The following is a 16,274-nucleotide window of genomic DNA, read 5'->3' as shown; positions in this document are numbered from 1 at the left end:
ATTACATTAATAAGGCCAAGGCCTGGGAATCGGATTTATTGTACTTCAACCAGGAAGGGTGGCGATTAGATATTAAATGAACATATAACTGTATTGGAACATGTTTTAACAAGGAATCATTAGAGATGTTAGTCAGTTTGAATATCAAAGATACTGACACCAAGACTCTGAGGAGACCCACTGAACTCTGATCCAGGATGAGACTACCTTGTCTCTTCAGTTCCAAACATCAGACGAGTCTCATGGAGTGAAATCCCAGCCCAGGATCCTATCCGGCTTGGATTAACCTTCTCCAAATCAATGCACCTTCACAGGTGTTGGTCAAGCCGCTGACATTTCTGAGGGACCTCAGTGAGTGCCTTTCAGCACGGTACAAAATCGTCTTCATCATGACTTATTCAACACCAGAAGCAACCCCAAATGTGTACTCAAATAGATGTTCTCCATTGCTGTATGTTTACTTAACAAAGCATTATAGAAAACAGTCGACGTCAGGAAGCCTAATCAGTTGTTTTGCTTATGAAAGAACAATTTGAAGAAAATATTTCAACAGTGAGGAGCACTACATATTTTTCTTTATCATTTAGAATTGGGTCGTAGATGAAGACTAGACTGTTAGTATTCACTTAGGCTCTGAAAGTTTGTACTTACACCCTTGAATAAATGTAAACACTCAATAGTTATACTAAACTCTTGGACCAAATGTAAACACTCAGTGTTTGTACTTGTTGCCTTAACTAAAATGAAACACTCCATGTTTAACATTGCACAAAAAAGAGAAATACAAGATAGGCTTTTAGTTGTCATATGCCATAGAAAATACCTAATTCCACCCTATGAGAGGCACTACAATAGGGGAGTGGCTAACAGAGCTCCCTGAAACTCCTGCTGGGCACCGACACATATATTCATTGGTGGTCAGAAGGGTGATCTATAACATACATATTTAAACTGCTTACCATTATGTCTGGTCCATGCCTTTAAATTGTTTTTAGGTCATTGGGCCATATTATGACTGTGGCGGTAGCCGTGCCGGTAAATAGTCATGAATTTTCCGGCACACAGCAACGGGCAATTACCGGGGCATAACAGCCCTGGCGGACCCAGTAATTGGCCATTGCCGGGCGCTGGAAAATATTACTCCCTATTCCCATTTGAGTCCCATTGGGCTCAATGGGAAGGGGCAGGACGGACGCACCGGCACCATTCATGAATGGTGCCGGTGCATCCGTTAAGGTCTGTCAGCAGGTGCTATTCTGCCCACCAGGTCAGACCTGGTCTGGTGGGCTGAAATGCACCCGCTCGCAGACCTCGTAGTTTTCCGGTCCGGTAACTATGGTACCGGCAAGCTTACCAGTACCGTTGTTACCGGACAGGCAACCTTGTAATGAGGCCCATTGTTTTTTGTTACAATGGACTTTTGAGAGAGTTTATTTAGCCCCTTTCATTTAAAAGGATTAAAGTTGCTGAGGAAACATTACATGACTTCTGACTCAGAACTGAAGAGAGTATTGGCCTCATTAAGAGTTTCCTGGCATTCCACCGGTAATTCCGGTGGAATACCGGGAACCTGCCCTTAACGTCTCTACTGTCTGATATCCCAGTATTACGGACAGTGGAGTGCTGGTAAGTTCCCATTCCCATGGAGTCGGTATTGCCTAATTTACCGGCAGTTCAAACCTGTCGGGAGATCCGTCGCGCCCACCGGCAAACCTGAAGTTTGCTGGTCCAGATAAAATGCCAGAATTACCAGCATTTTTTCTGGACCGGCACACTTGTAATGAGGCCCATATATCCTTAAGTTTTACGGTGCCATATTTTAGATGGCTGTGAACATCATTAGTTTGCTGTAGGTTTTAGATTTTAAGGTTATATTTAAATACATTATTGCAGATATTAGGGATTGTTTATGTCATTAACTATATCTTCATATATCATGAACGACAATACATATACATAAATGCTAAACACAAGGGAAAGAGCATTATTTGTTTGTTTCTATTTTAAATGTAATGAAGCACTAAATATCAATTGTTTGCACTTGTTGTTCTAGTAATAAATCTGAGCAGGGAAATTATTGATGACATCCAATGACAATCATTTACCGCAATCATTTTGCTGTCACGAAGTAAATCAAGTGCTCAGGGGTAGGTTTTCCTTGCATTAAACACATACAATTCAACTCTCTGCAGAGGCTTGTATGAATCAGGTATAGCACTATTCTCTAGCACAAAACGTGTCATAGCCCCCATGTGGGCATTTTGACCACCTCTCATGTATAGGTTAGGCGCTGGCAAGTGTGGTATGATGAAAAACACGACAGAGTACTTTGAATCAGTTAGTAATAAAAACACTGCTTGTTTTATGGTGTGAAGGATTTTTGGCAAGGGTAGGGAAGCCCTAGTTTAATTTAATTTATTTATAATAAAATGATGTGGGTGCAGTGTGCTAACCAGAGACCTCTTTCATCAAACCCTTTCGCAAAACCATACTGTATACCTATGCCCAAACCAACCATGGTGGCCCTGAACACCGAACCAACCCTCGTCTACCGATCGATCTGTATCATTTGAATGCCACATCCAACTGCAGCGAACTTCATCCCAAACCCAACCCAACGTCTGCCTCCCTTCTGGATCACCATGACTCTCTGCCGAACAACCTGGTCGGACCCACTCATAGAATGAGAAGAACTGTTTATGGTACTGTTGGAAGGCCTCATTCCCCCTTAAGCCCCCTCCCCTGCATGTACATGTCAGGACCTTAAAAACTGGTTAAGCCCCCTTTTTCACCTTTTTTCCCAAAGGCTTATCCTTTTTTGACAACAATAAAGTGATTTATTGCCTTTCGCTCCCCACTAAGTATCTATAGTGGTTGCATCATTACAGTCTGCATTTCTCTGCCTTTCTTTACAGTGGATGTTTTTTGTTAGTGTCCTCTAGTACAGTTTTTATTACATATTGGTGACTATTCCTGCCCCTACTAATGACTGTGATCGGAGTATGAACTGTCCTCCTTAATGATCCTTGATCATTCATAACCTAGATACGTCCACTTGGACTTTAGGACAAGTTCCTTCTAAACGTCCTTGAAGAAAGAATTCTGGGCTTTATCATATAGATCGCTCCTCGTCTATATACCTTAAACTATGACGCTCTTCGTCTTAAATTATGATGCTCTTCGTCTCATACCGAAAAAATAAAATACCCCAACCAACCCTCCCAACAAACCCCGCCCAACTGGTGCCTGCCTGGTTGCTGCTCTTTTTCTCTACTTAAGGAGCCCTCCAGCCTCTTTTCCTTTGCAGATGGGGAGCAGATGCAAGTGGATCTTGGTCACCTGGCCGAAGCTAGGTCTCCTGGTGTCTTCCTGGTTGTCGCTCTTGTTCCCCACTTAGCAAGCCTGCCCACCTGGTGCCTTCATGGTTGCCGCTCATTTTCCCTACTTAAGGAGCCGTCCAGCCTCTTTTCCTTTGCCGATGCGAACAGGTGCAAGTGGATCTTGGTCACCAGGCCTAAGCACTACCCACCTGGTGCCTTCCTGGTTGCTGCTCTTTTTCCACACTTAGCAAGCCCCGCCCACCTGGTGCCTTCCTGGTTACCGCTCTTTTTCCCTACTTAAGGAGCCGTCCAGCCTCTTTTCCTTTGCAGATGGGGAGCAAGTGCAAGTGAATCTTGGTCACCTGGCCTAAGCACCACCCCCTTCTTAGCCCTGCCTCTTCCTTCCTGCTCTTAACGCTTAGATCAAGGGCGTCTCTTGCCCGGGCGTCCGAAGTGATGGGTAGACAAAGAAAAGGGCAATTCCTGTTTGGACCTGTTCGGACCAGGAGAATCCTGGGCCCCAACACCTGCTCAGACAGCAGGTAAGCTAGCACCAACGTGTCTTTACTCCTTCTGTCCCCACAGGCCATCTCCACCCCTCTGGTCCCCCTGTGCTGTTCCCTTGTGCCCGCCCTTCTAGCACACAGGTGTTGCCTGTTATGCTTGATTCTTCTACCCTGCTTCCCCTTGGCCCCTCCAGCCTACTTCTGCAGGAGTCTGTTCTGATACATTTTGGTTTCATCATCACCGCCTTGTGGCCAATGCTGGATTTTACTTTTATGGACTTCATTGATTCACGGTGCATCACCCTTTCTCATGGTGCCCTGAACCATGCTGTTCCCATCTTCATCTTGTATCCTGGCTTGCAACAGTATGTGTTATTACTGACTTCTGCAACTGTAGTCGCTCTACCCTCTTGCTTCTCCGCTCTTTTTGACAGCTTACTCTCTGTTCTCTCCTCCTCTCCCTTTCTCCCTTTTCCTATCTCCTCCCCTCCTCCCCATACTTTCTTCTATGCACTTACTCTATCAGAATTGTCCCTGGACCTAGTATGATAGCAACCACATCTGTCTCCTCCCCCTGCCCTTACTTGCCCCCCCTCCCCTGCATCACTATCTGAAATGTTGCCAGGCCTAGTACCATAGTCGCTTGTTTTGTTCCTCCCCTCCCTTTCTGCACCCCTCTCCCTCACCTTCTGTTTTCTCTGGCTCTACCAGAAATGTCATCAGGCCTAGTACGGTAGTCACCTGTCTGTTTCCATTTCCTTCACACTCTCCACCTCCCTTTCCTTATTTATGTCTCAGAATTGTCCCTGGACCTAGTATGATAGCAACCTCACCTGTCTCCTCCCCCTGCCCTTACTTGCCCCCCTCCCCTGCAGCACTATCTGAAATGTTGTCAGGCTGAGTATGATAGTTAATTTCACATCCTTACTGTTCATGGCCTGTAAGAATGTCATTGTATTTTACCTTGTTCCCTCCCTTGCCTTGAAGCACTTTAAAACACATTGGGGGTCATTACAAGTGAGGCGGTAAGGGGTTAACTGCGCCGGTAAAGGTGCAGGAGCCGTCAACCCCTTTCCGCCTCATTACGAGTCTGCTCACGGGAACCAGATAAGGATGCCTGGTTTTATCAGGCGCCCTTAGCCGTTCCCGCGAGCAGACCAGGGTGCTAACAACGTTCCCGTTATTAACGGGCCCATTGTTAGCACCCTCCCCATTCCCATTGAGCACTATGGGGGCTCGAATGGGAATGGGGAAGGGTTCCTCGAATGAGGAATTACTGGGTCCTCCAAGGTTGGAATGGCCCGGTAATTCCTCATTCGAGGAACCCGGACCCGGTAAACGGTAAGGGGGTAGCCATGCGCTAACACTGGCATGGCTACCTCCTAACTTGTAATGACCCCCATTGTGTATAGGCGATATATAAAAAAACAATCATATCATATCATATCATAGCATATCATTCCCCATTATCACTCTTACCCACTCAGGGCTCATTCAGTTTGCCACCTCACTCAGTCTACTCACCATTTGCGCTTCTGACTTCCGACCCTCGGGATCACCTCCTCCTCAACCAGCCGCTTCAGCCTTCAGTGCGCTCAGTTTCCTGTAAAAGGCCAGAGGGGATTCCTCTCGAAAACGAGGGACCCGTCCCACCTGTACTTGCAAGTTTTATTTTAACTAGTGGCTGCTATCCACAGGGAGCTTCACGTTCCTCCAGCTTAATGGCAGGGGACATCCGATCTTTCCGGGACCCCAAAGCTTACTAGGCGATGAATTTTTAACCACCCTCTCTGCTACCACGTTAACTTGTGTATCCAACACAAGCCCTTTAAGACGAGGTAACAATACTTTGAGATAGATGGGGATGCTCAACCATCAATAATCAAACGGACTCAGCAGTTGGCAAAATATGTCTGTTTAATATCAATTATCTAAAACAGGGAGTTACAACGAACATCAACGAACTTGCTTGATCTTCTCACTCAACGCATTTCATAAATAATGTAGCTTGAATACTAAAACCTCGTCATCATTGACGTTAAGCTACGTGACAAACTACAAAAACCTACTTGGAAAAGTGATTGGCTTCCAAGGAACATCTAGGTATACGTTCCATACTTGTCAGGGAAGGTGATTGGGTCTCTAGCATCAGGTGGGGCAACTAAGCCCTCCTTTTGCGCAGGTTTCTTCGAACGTCATCAAATGCACGACGTCCCATTGGTTATACATATTATAGGGCACTCTATTACCTGGCACGCTATAATTGGTTGGCACCCTTGTACCTCTTTATAATATTCCACACACGCAAGCAGCACGCAGGCTGGCATCCAAGTGCTGGTGGGCTGGTCATAACCTCATAACCATAGCTTCCCACCAATTAGCCTGTCATCTCTCATCACTCTTGCCTCTTGCCAGTCAATTAGCCCTTTGAACAGTGGCCTTGAACATGTCCTTTGCTCTGGAGAATAAGAGGAAGCATAGGTTCTGTCTTCTTGGTTTCGATACAGCTCGTCCCAGTATCTATTTTCATCCATCCATGTGATTGCAGACCATGTTTTAGAGTCTTTCTGCATTTAAAATACTATTAAATGATGAATCTCTGACATCTTCAATGTTCTTGCTCCTCATCTAAGACAGGAGTTTTGTTCTTTTCCCACATTCTGTACTGCTCGAACATTCAAGCTCACAGTGGACTTGACTTCCTGGTCCTGGGCCAGCCAGGCGTTTCTTGAATTCACCTCCATGGTTACGTTTTCAATTTCTAACTGTGACATACTGAAAAGCCTTTCTGCTCACGGGATCCAGCTCTGCTAAAGTGCATTGTGAAATCATCCATAGTCCATACATTCCTATGTATATACATTGGCGCATGGCCGCATCTATTCACTATGTAGCCAGCCCTTAAGAATACTTTGTCTACTTGCGTTACTGCACCTGTATATTGTAAAATGACATGATATCTTCTTCATTATTTCTGTAGCATGAACATCTTCATCTCGAGCCCCGAAATGTTGCTCATTTTTGACACATCCTCTTTAGAGCCTATACAATGTCTATGGTCTTCAGCTTATTGTCTCTTTTCTAGGTGTGTCAGCTCTGCTTTTCATGACATCACCAATCTTCTCTTTGCTCCGTTTTCACACTTCACACTTTAGCCATCATATTGTCGTGAATGCATGTATGGCTTCCTCAATGGGAACCTTACTTCCAAGGTTCTTTTTTGGTATAGGTATCTTCATTGGTACTGCATGTGTCTCACACTCTGGCTCCCAATATATAGGCAGCATGGGGGAGGAGCTTTGGGTGGGAGTACTTGGCTCCACCTCTACACAGTCTGTCACAAAAGGAATGAATTGCCATTTGCAAAGGTGGGTCACTTTTTCATTGGTGCCCGAGACAATTGTATGCCCCGGTCCGAGCCTGGAGGCAACAGACTCATGGCCAACCCCACCATGCATAGCCAAGTGTCGGGTATGGTCCCACACCTTGATATGCATTATGAAACTGCAAAAGGTGGGTGGCAGCTGGGGTCATCCGCCTACCCAGTGGATGCATTTGTAATGAAGGTTCTGAAATGTAACAACTAAAAGGATTGGCATGGACTTTTTGAAAAATACTGTTGGGTTCTGTGCTGACACCTGTAGGCATAACATTTTACAGTTTCCTTGAATTCCAGACGCGCTCAAGCCGGAGAAGTAACTAGAGGAACAGCCGTGCATCAAAATGCAAATAATGCCGCCGATGGAGTTAAACTGTCCACGCAAAGACATTTGTGTGTACAGACTCACATCAGTGAATCACCTCGATAACAAAATGGGGGCAATTTTGCTAAATTTGTCAATCTTTTGTAACTCAACACCTGTTCAGTGGGAAAACATCGAACTGTCCAATTTTGTTTGAAGGACAAATAATTATCGTCATTTGGTGGGTATGAGTTTTAAGTAGATATGTCTATGAAAATGGTGCTAAAATAACATGCCTTTTTGTTTTACATGCAACAGAGATAATACAATAGGTCTCCTGCATTCAGTCTGTAGGTTTTCGCCCAACTGTGGGCCAGACTTCGGAATGCAGATCAATCATACTTTTACCCAGCTGCTACACAACAATGTGATTTTGTGAGTATTGCAACAGTGCTAATGCTCCATGACGTTTTTTGGTCATGCCTTTGCTGCTGACATACACGTCTTTGCCTCCCACATGCTGCAAGAGAGCGCACAGACATTAATGTAACATGAAACGGCAGAAGTCTCTATTTGAGCAAACATTTCATGAATCGCAATGAAAAGAAATAACAGAAACTAAGCGAAATAGCCATATACACCTTATGTTTCTTTATGCCATCACCTGTTTTACATTAATCGACACAACGAAGGCCAAACAAAGGGATATGTGTAAAAATAGGATTATTACGGTCTCTGTACCCATTTTTCAAAATTACAAACAGGGAGTTCTGAAGTAAACTAAGGTTGCCAGAATAGTTGGTCCTGAAGGTGTTATCTGTGTTCAGGAGATCTTAAAAATGAATTGTCTCCCCGGGAAACTGAAACAGTGTCCAAATAGAAGTATTCTCTGTTCTTCTCAAGTCTGTGCTGGTCCCTTCTCAATGCTTAAACTGATGAAAAGACAGGGTTGGAATACACAGGTAAATTGTAACAAAATAAAATGCCTTTCAGGATTCCTCTCATGGCTTCTCAGCGTCTCTCTCTCAACAGTCTTAACAAAGTCTGAGTTACTAGTGTTTGTAGCGCTGGAGATAATGGTCTTGTGTCTCTAAGGTTTGGCGTGGAAGCCTCCTCCTACCAGGTTCAATCACTGCTTCTGAGACTGATGTTTGCTCAATAGTCATGGTGGCTTGGAGTTGATATGGTTCTTGCCAGGGCCCAGAGGAGGACAGAAGGCTGCCCTAGACTGTTGCTGTGTTTCTCTAGAACACTCATACCTTCCCTCCACTAGGCTTTGATTTCTGTCTCTCTAATGGCCACCTTTCTCTCCTGCCTGTCAGTCCCCACACGGTTGTTCCTCCGTACTTGTTCTGATCTTTCTTTGCCAGCTTCTGATGCTCTTCATCTCCACCCTTGTTTACAACCTTTCCCCCAAACTCTTTTCAGCACCCCATTGAACTTCATCAACGCTCTCCAACTGCCTGCCACAATTGTCTCAAAACACCCTCCTTAAATCCTATCACCTCATCCTACTGTTCCTTTGCTTCCTCCTTCCTGTTATTTTCCCACTCCTCTGACTCCCTCAGTAATACCCCAATACATTGTGTGCCTCTTCTCTCAATCTCCCTCTCCTTCCTTCTCAACCTTTCATCACCATGGACAGCTGTTCACACTGTTCTTCCCCCTTCGCAAAACCTCTTACCAAATCTCTTCTTGCTCAGCCTTCTCACTTTCTCTGTTCCCAACACTCTGAGTCACTGCCCACACTATCTTCTGAGTTGCTCTTTCACAGCCATCTAGGTCTCTACCCACCAAACCTTCTGGGACTGCTTCACACCCACACCTTAAACCTTTATATTCCCAGTCTTCTGGACCTGCAGTTCCCTAGTCTACTGGGCCCATGTTATCCGAGTACTCTGGGTCTACTTCTCCCCAGACCACTGGGTCTCTTTTACTACTGCTTAGCCCAGACTGCAGAGTGCCTGCCATAGCCTCCTGCTGCCGGATGACCCCAGCTCCCTGGGTCTCATTCTGGGCTTCTTGCTTGCTGCTCCAGCACCTGTGCAAGTTCCTTCCCCAGCCCACCTCTCCAGCTGTATTCGAATGACCTTGACCTCCTAACTGCCTCACCCTTCTGACCCTTACCCAGTCTTTTATAGGGGTTTGGTCCTGCCTCCCACCCTTTCACTGATGAAAGGGAAGTCAGCGGTGTTATATGGGATTGGCAATGACTGTTGGGATCTGCCCATGAGGATGGCTTACATCCCTGTTGTTGGATTTGGGATTGGCTTATCCCTTACCATGAGCGATCATGTCTCTGTCTGCCATACCCTACCTGTGCACTCCATTGTCTCTTTGTGATAAGGTAACTGAGGTGTGCCTTTTCAAGTAGTCAGTGTTGGGATTGGCTGGTGGGCCCTACCCCTGTGTGTGGCTTCCATTTCTAATATTGGCCTTTGGGCTGGCTACTTGATGCCTTAGGGTAGTCCCCTTTCTGGTTGTCACACCCTAACCCTGGTGTGGACTCTCTAAATCTATTTGTTCTTATTTATAAGAGAGTGGAGGCCTTGTTCAATGGATGGCTAGCTGCCTCAAGAGTTTCTGTCCTATTTCAAATTATTCTCTTTCCCTCTATAGATGTATATGGAAATCCTGTCCTGCACCCTGCAAGGGGAGACAAGTGTGCAGGAGCGGCTGGCACTGTGGTACCCCTGTTCTTCAATTCCCTTAAATCGGCAGGTGTGTCTGTGGTGGCAATGTGAATAGCCCCTAGCCCCTTGTGTGGCATGGTGGCAGTAACCAGGGGATCCTCCACTTGCGTCTACTCCAGCTGAGTATCACGTGGTTTGTGGAGTCACCAGACCAGGTTGGAGAACCCAATATGTTCAGGTAGGGGACTTTGTGACAGCGCATATTCTGTAATAGGCACAAACTCTTTGCATGTGTTTGTGCAGTCCTTGAACACCAATGACTCATGGTGTGATCCTACAGCTACCTGCTTATTGATTACTGAGGTCCTTAGTTGCGTTTAGGGTCTTAGTGGGCACGTGCAGCAGAATTGCATTCACGTGTGTTGCATGTTCAATTGCATGCATGTTTAGAGGTGATGGTAGGGTGGAGCTTGTGATGCAGCAGCTGAGCTTTGTTTTTCTTGTTACAGTCAAAGCGCCTATAATGCACTATAACATGTTTTGGTAATTGTCACTTTTATCTGGTGCTGGAAAACGTGTAGTGCTAAGTAGCGCAAGCGAGAGCTGACTCAATATGTGCGGTGATTAAACAGCAGTTGTGCTTGCTGGGAAGATAGCAATTTTATTGACGAAGCATTTCATTTGCCTCCTGGTTTGCCTTTGTGTTTAGAATGGTGTATAGGAAACATTTCTCCTCAGGAACATGTGATTATTGAGGGCTTCCCCTTTGAGTCTCAACATTTCATGGCTGTGCACATCGCATTAAATCTTCTCTAAAAGCCAACCTTTTGGAAACATACTTTGAATGCTCCTCGGTAGGGTCGAGCAGGATTTGGAAGAATGCAACAGGTCCTGGCATGATGTAAGCCACAGTGTACGAGAGAGGATCCTGAAAGCTAAAGAGTGCGATTGTAAGACACTGGGTCGCTTACCTCATGGCCTTTATCTTAGCGTGCGCTAGCGGGGGACATTGGCATTTTGGAGGGAGCCAATAGTAGTGACACATCACAAAGAGAGAAAAGTGGTCAGTGTTACAGAATAGGAGTATTAATCAAATCTGCCTTTTATTCCCACTGCACTTAACATGGGCATGTTAGTCGCAGGTTGTTTTGGTTGAGCTCTTTTGTTTGTCTTTAACATGGATCAACCCACAGATTTTGAAGTTGTAAATGTTCGGTGTTTCCTGAATGTATCCTCTCTGTCGAATAATGTTATGAGATACAATTCCAGGCAACACTCCTCAGACAGTTAAGTAGTTCTCTATTAAGAAGGACCTGAAAGCTCAAATAGCTGGTTCTATCAGTTGCAACTCAACTCACACGGTCCTCCATCACATTTCAGTTCCCCCTGCCCAACCAGAGGAGATTATCTATGGGAATGTTGACTAATCCTGCTCATAAAAGCAGTGCAGCCGGAAATGCCAGGCTTGCTGTTAGTACTCTTCCTCAGAGTAATTCTGCATGGCATTTCTGGTTGGACTTTTATGCACTACCCTCATGGGGGGCTCAGACTGATAGGCACACATATATTCTCCTCTGATATGGCACAGAGAGCTAACACATGATGGAACTCTTCCTGAGTGGGTGTGATTGAACAAGCTGTTGTAGCTTTTGTTCATTCTCATTGGAGGAAGTCCTTCAGTGGTGACTCATCTTTGAATCATTTGGAGGTTCAGAATAGGGGAATAAGGTAATGCAGATGTGAATGACTTGCTCTTTGGGCCTGGAGAGACATCTGCATCCCACCAATGGCACTCAGTGCAGCAGAAACATGGGTCTAGTCTTTCTGCTAAGAGAAGATGTACCTGACATTTCAGGCTGGAGTACACTTATGGGCAAGATCAGACTTACATGCAAAAGTGTATTCTCCTCATGTATGGAAATGAGTGCTAAAATGTGAATGGGACACTCCTGAGTGGTTGACATCTGTCCATCCTCTATGGCTCTTTTAGTTTTCCTTGTTTTAAAATGTGCTGGATATCACCCTCGGTCAGTTCTTTCTGTGTCGGATCCTGCTCGCGACCTTATTTACTCCTTGTCACATTGTTAAAATGAATTGTAATCATTCATAATAAAATCCATCCATAGTGCATAATGTTTAGAGATTATAAAAATAAAACCCCCTTTACAGTGTCAAATATAAGTATGGCTTCAAGGCCAAAGCTGAAATATTAGCATAGCATTTATTGACATGTCGCACCAGAAATATATTGGTTTCCTTTTTACAAAGCCAACAGTTTTCTGAAATTTTATTTAAAACCATAGGCACTTGTGGCAATAGTTAGCACAGGGCTACCAAATCCTTTCCAAACCTAGACTCACCAGGACCACAGGTGGAGTGACACTGATCTTCCCTGATTGGGTCCCGGCCTCCATCATTCCCAACCAATCCTACTCCTCTTTTGAATGCTCCTCGGTAGGCTGGGGATCTCCTCTACTTTCTCTCTCACCCTCGTCACTATCTACAGACTGCCTGCTCTATCTCCCTCTTCCTCGTGGAATGGCCGACCCTGCCTCATCTCTTTCAACCTATTTTTCTAGACCTCTCCTCCATGGCGACTTCAACATCCACCTTGACTCTCCTGAATCAACCACCTCTCAGTTCCGGGTACTCTGTGACTCCCTCCCCCTTCCTATTTTCTCTTCTGCTGGCCACACTCTTGATGCACTAATCTTTGGTAAAATCGCTATCAATAACCCTGCCACCAACCCCTTCTCCTGGTCTGACCACTCCATCCTTTCCTCCTATCTGGGGCCCCTCGGCCCTCTATACCCGCCACCCCCTGCACTACCAGCTCCATCATGTTATTCGATCTATGAAGAGAGTGTCAGTTGCTGATTTTGCCTCCACCTGCATCCCTCCTCCCTCCCCCACTCTGGACTATGCCTCAGACTCTGTCCTTGCTAATCTGCATCTTGCCATCTCAAACACTATTGACATCCTTGCCCCTGCCATGAGGATCCATCAAAAACCTGCCACCAAGAACAACAGCTGGTAAGACTGTGATTTTGCATCCCTGAAATGCAAGTGCAAAGTTGTTGAATGTCAGTGGCAAACCTTGGGCTCATTCTCTGATAAACTGCCTTGCCGTATGCTTCAAAGGCAATATCGCCTCTCTATCTGCTCCCAAAATTGGGCCTACTTCCAAGCCCACATCACTGGAGCCTATAAAAACACGGCTGAACTTTTCAAAATCTGCAAGGAACTTGCCAATCCACTTGGAGTCTCTGCCTCTCTCCTTCCTTCCCCGGCCCTCTGCACACCCTTAGCCTCCCACTTCACATCCAAAACTCAGGAAATACTGTCCCCACTCTCCTCCACCCCATCTCAACCGTGACGCCTGCTCCCCTACCTCCCTTGGCCCCCCTCCGTCTGCCCCCTCTCTCTCCTCCCTCCTGCCCATAACACCAGACAGATCTCTAAAGTGGTCCATCCTATGAAGGTCTCCTCCAAACAGGTGCTCCCCTGCTCCTCCAGAACCATTAAGGACAACATCTCCTCCCTTGCCCGAGCCCTTGCAGACCTCTTTAACCACTCCTTCGCCACTGGCTCTTTCCCTCTATCCCTCAAGCACTCCCTTATGCACCCTCTCCTAAAAAAGCCATCTGCTGACCTCTCCTGGCAAGCTAACTATCGCCCATCCTGGTTAAAGTTGGTCCCCCCCAACTGACCCTCCAAACTGATCTAGTCGGCTGCCTTCATGATCACCAAGTGGGAAGCCTTCTTGGCCAGTTTCTCATCCTCACCTTGCTTTGTTAATGTCCATACAACCCAACCTCCTTCTCTTTGACCGGATCCTGCCTTCTCTCATTATCTTCCTTCTTTCGCCTGCATCTCCCCCTTCTACTCTCTCCCTCCTCTGAATGGTGTACCATGCCCCTGTACTCCACCTCAGAAAACCTTCAAAGGCACAGACCTCCTCCACCTGGCAACTTATAACGGCCGCTCAGCCAACAAACATGACATCTGTCTCCTTCTTGAATACATTGACCTCGACATTGTTGTTCTTACTGAGACTTGGTTCAATGCCAGCTCAGTCACTGCATTTGACTCCCTCCTCCCTGATTGCTTCAAGATCATCTCCAAGCCTCAACCTCACCACACTGTCTGGGGGTGGGGGGGCGGTTGCCTCAAACTTCCCACAGTGGGCTCCTGCTTCCATCTTTCCTACCCAGCCCTATTCTTCCTTTGAAAGCCTGGTTTGCAAGTTGGTCATCTCTCCCATCTCCATCCTGACCATTGCTACCATTTACCAGCCTCCAGGCACCACCACCCTGTTCCTCTCTGAATGGGCTGGTTTATGCTCTTCCTTACTTCCATCCACCTCTCACCTCCTCCTGCTTGGTGATTTGAACATACAACTGTACTCCCCTGGCCCTGCATTCATTATATTCACTGACCTTTGCACCTCGATTTCCCTCTCCATTCTCCCTTCTGGGCCAACCTACTTAGCTGGACATACTCTGGGTGCCCTCATACACTCTGACCTCTCTCTACCCCCCACTAGTCACACTTCTCACATGGTTAGACCATTCTCTCCTCTCCCCCCGCCTGGGCCCCTTTGGCCCCCAAAAGTCCCAATAACATCCACTCGATGAAATGAGTGACTGCAGCTGCGTTCGCCTCCACCTTCACCCCTCCTGACCCCACACCACTGACTCTACCTCTGACTATGCCCTCAGCAACCTCCACCTTTCCATCACCAATACTCTTGACATTCTTGTCCCAGTCATAAGGATCCACCTGAAACATGCCTCTAAGCATAACACTTGGTACGACACCGAACTTGCGGCCCTAAAACAAAAGTGCAGAATGGAAGTGGCTAACCTCAGGCTCATCCTCTGACAAACTGGCCTGCCGTCTGCTCCAAAGGCAATACAGACTCGCCATCCATTCAAAGAAAAGAGCCCACATACAGGCATGGGTCTCTGGCATGTCCAACAACACCGCTGAACTTTTCAAGATCTGCAGGGAACTAGCACCCCTTCCGCAGTCTCCTTCTCCCCTTTCCCTTGCCCTTCCCACGCCCTGTGCAATGCACTGGCCTCACACTTTGCCACCAAAACTCAGGAAATCCTGAACACCCTTTCTACACTCCCTCACAACCCATCCCACACCCCCTGACCCCATCCCCTCCCTCCTCCTTCTTCTCCTTCTCCCCTTTCACACCTGAGGGAGTTTCCATAGTTGTCTGCTCCATGAAGTTCTCTTCTAAACAGGCCTCCCCTTGCTCATCCGGACCATCAAAGATACCATCAGCTCTCTTGCCCCTGTTCTCTCTGATTTCTGCAATCACTCTTTTGTCACTGGATCTTTCCCCTCCCCCTTAAGCACTTGTGGGCCCACACCTGGAAAAAACATCCTCTGACCCTACTTGCCCTGCCAGCTACCACCCTATTTCCAACACCCCCTTCCTGGGGATGCTGCTTGAGAACGAAGCTGGCCTTGCCCCAACTCAACTCACACACTGAACTTGTTAGTGGTCTCCACAAGCATCAATCTGGATTCTGAGCATCCAGAGGCAAGGAAACTGCTCTTCTGAACACCTGTGAAGAATTGCTCGCATCTCTGGACTCCAGCTCCCCGCTGTCCTTATCCTTCTCAATCTCTCCTCTGCCTCACAGTCAACCATTCCATCCTCAAACAAAGGCTCCACGATACCCTTGGCCTCTCTGAACGGGCACTGGACTGGCTGACCACTTTCCTCACCAACCGCTCTTCCCAAGTCATCCTGTACACCTTCTCCTCCCCTACTTCACTCTCCACCTGCGGTGTCCACCAGGGCTCTATACTCTCCCCCTGGCTCTTTAACATCTACCTTGCTCTCCTTGCACGCCTCATCGCCTCCTTCTCCTCCTCCAACTTCCAGTGTTACACAGACGACAAACAGCTCTTTTTCAAACTCCCTGCTGACCTTCTTGCACTCTCCATCATCCGTGACTGCCTATCAGCCATCCAGTCCTGGTGCACCTCCAACGATCTCTGCCTCAACGCCTGTAAAACTGAGATTCTTCCCATTTGGACCCCTGCTCCCTCCTTCTTCCCCCCACCCTGGCCCTCCTCCTTGGGCTCTCCCCCTGCACCTTCAACTGA

Source organism: Ambystoma mexicanum, chromosome 6p (assembly GCF_040938575.1).
Source record: "Ambystoma mexicanum isolate Mex_15411 chromosome 6p, UKY_AmexF1_1, whole genome shotgun sequence".
In the NCBI taxonomy this organism is placed as follows: domain Eukaryota; kingdom Metazoa; phylum Chordata; class Amphibia; order Caudata; family Ambystomatidae; genus Ambystoma; species Ambystoma mexicanum.
Note: the sequence above shows the minus strand (reverse complement) of the source record.